The following is a 2247-nucleotide window of genomic DNA, read 5'->3' as shown; positions in this document are numbered from 1 at the left end:
CTCTTATCACAGTCCTTACATACATCTTAACAGTCATATGTTACAGGTCAGTATTTGACATTCTTTCTCCAAAAGAACCCGAATGGTTACTCTATTTTTATGTATTAGTATTTAACCACAGAGCTTAATATCTTACCCATACCTTAGACTACAAAGGCACACAAAAGGAGAGGAAAATCTGCAAATCTTTAGCTTCAGACTGTGATTTGTAATATTTTCCAAGTATATGAATCCAATATGCGTTCCCTCAAGGCCACGTCAAGAGAAAATGAGGCGTCCTACTCCCGTCGAGAGTCACGATCTGGGAAAACCACAGGGGTAGCTCGACTCTGTCCTGCAAGTTCACTACGGTCAGAGCTGACACCATGGGTGGCAGGCAGGGCTCGCTTTAGTCTTCTACCCAAGAGTGAAGGGAAATGGATAATCTATCCAGATTACTATTTGGCAAAACTATTTGAGAAAGGGAAATTCTGTCAAGAAATCAGAGTCTACCCATCAGAGATGTGTAACTTGACCTCAGATAAGAGCACATTATGTAGAATATACTACCCATTAAAGTATTATAGATCAAGCCACTGCACCTCAACCTCACTCAGCCCTATTGGCCAAGGTCTCTAGACTGTGTCAGAAGCAGCAGGAACAATGTAGACTGGTTTGAAAAAGATCTTTTCTAATACCTGAAAGCAATTTACAGGCATATTGACCCAAACCCTCTGTCATCTGTCAATTTTGACTCCGTGACCCATAAGTGTCCAAGGCAGTAAATCTACACTGGGAGAAGATAGCCTGATTCTCTCAAGGAGTGGTGGGTAGGTTTGAACTTCCAACCTTGCAGTTAAAAAAATCTAACATTCATCTGACAGAGCCATCAAGGCTAAGAATTGTATAAAATGAGTGAATGGGCTTCTTTAACCAAATGACCAGCCTTGCTCAAAAAATGCTAATTACCAGATGAGGTCAGTCAGTAGAAAGGCTACAGACAGATGGAACAGGGTTTATTTTTATTATGTTCTTATCAATGACTTGCCTTAAGATATAGGATGACATTAATAAAATTTATCAATTGACAACAAAAAACATAGCAGGAAAATAGCAAACACATAGGATATAAAAATGAGGATCCTAAAAGTGTTGACCACATGTGCCAAACTGAGAGTTTAATATGATATATTGACCCAAAAAATAACCTAATAAGATATAGTTGATTCCAAAATGAAGCAATGATAATGATGATAGTAACATCATCGACAGTAACAATATGAACTAATTGGAGGAGATGTAATTTGGCAGGACCATGTGGGAAAAGTACAACCACAGAGTTAGCAAATTAGACTAAAACAACACTAGTGGTAATGATAATGACGAGGAGGGAGTGGAAGCACAGGAGCAGTCCAGTAATGGCAGTAGTCATCTGACGCAGGCATTTTCCCTGACCTTGGCAGCTGACCCTAACAGCCCAAGGGATAAAGATGAGGTTCTCTGCTGCTGTTAGGGTTTACAGTCTTGAAAGCCCTGTGCAGGGTTACTGTTAGACTCGGCAGCAGTGGGTTTGGCTCTGACTTGTTCAATGCCATGACAAGGACTAGAAGGTCAAACCCTGTCATGTGAGAACAACGGAGGCAAGTCATGAGGGTGGAATGTGGGCAGAAGATGGGGATCTGTGGATAACGAGCGTCTCCACAGAATTAAAATAAGGAAGATTAAATAGACACCATGTCATAACTACCTTTTGTATCAGGAGAGTTCCAAAAAATGGTGGGGAAAAAACTCCAGTGTCTTGTCATTCCATTTTCCACATACTTGTGGAAGGCCCTTCATATGCTGTTTTTCTGATGAGGACGCCATTTCAAATATATTATCCTAAAAGATCAGAATAGGTCCAGTACATGAAAGTTAAAGTCCAGTGATGGGAAAGCATTAAAAACCTCAAGAGAGGAGAGCAGTTGCTCTGAGCAGTGAGGCTGGGATCTCCAACGTACAGTGGTCAAAATGATCCAAGGACAGAGAGCCAAGAAAAGGCAAGACTGGCGTTACCTCATCCTTTAAAGATTCTCCTTGCATAGGCTGCAAAGAAGGGAAATCAGAGCTTTTTTGTTTTTGTTTTAATGGAAGGGAAATGAAGCCAAGATAGTGGCTAGCAGGATCAACACACAAGTTCCTGGAAATCCACAAGGTACAGAGGAGGGCCTAGAAACCAGTGGCCACCCTTCCGTAAGGGGATGTCCACGTGCCTAAAGATGGACTTTG

The sequence above is a fragment of the Echinops telfairi genome, unplaced genomic scaffold, assembly GCF_000313985.2.
Source record: "Echinops telfairi isolate 266 unplaced genomic scaffold, ASM31398v2 ScPeMD7_7469;HRSCAF=8507_1, whole genome shotgun sequence".
In the NCBI taxonomy this organism is placed as follows: Eukaryota; Metazoa; Chordata; class Mammalia; order Afrosoricida; family Tenrecidae; genus Echinops; species Echinops telfairi.
The sequence above is the reverse complement of the archived record's forward strand: the minus strand, read 5'-3'. Positions refer to the sequence as shown.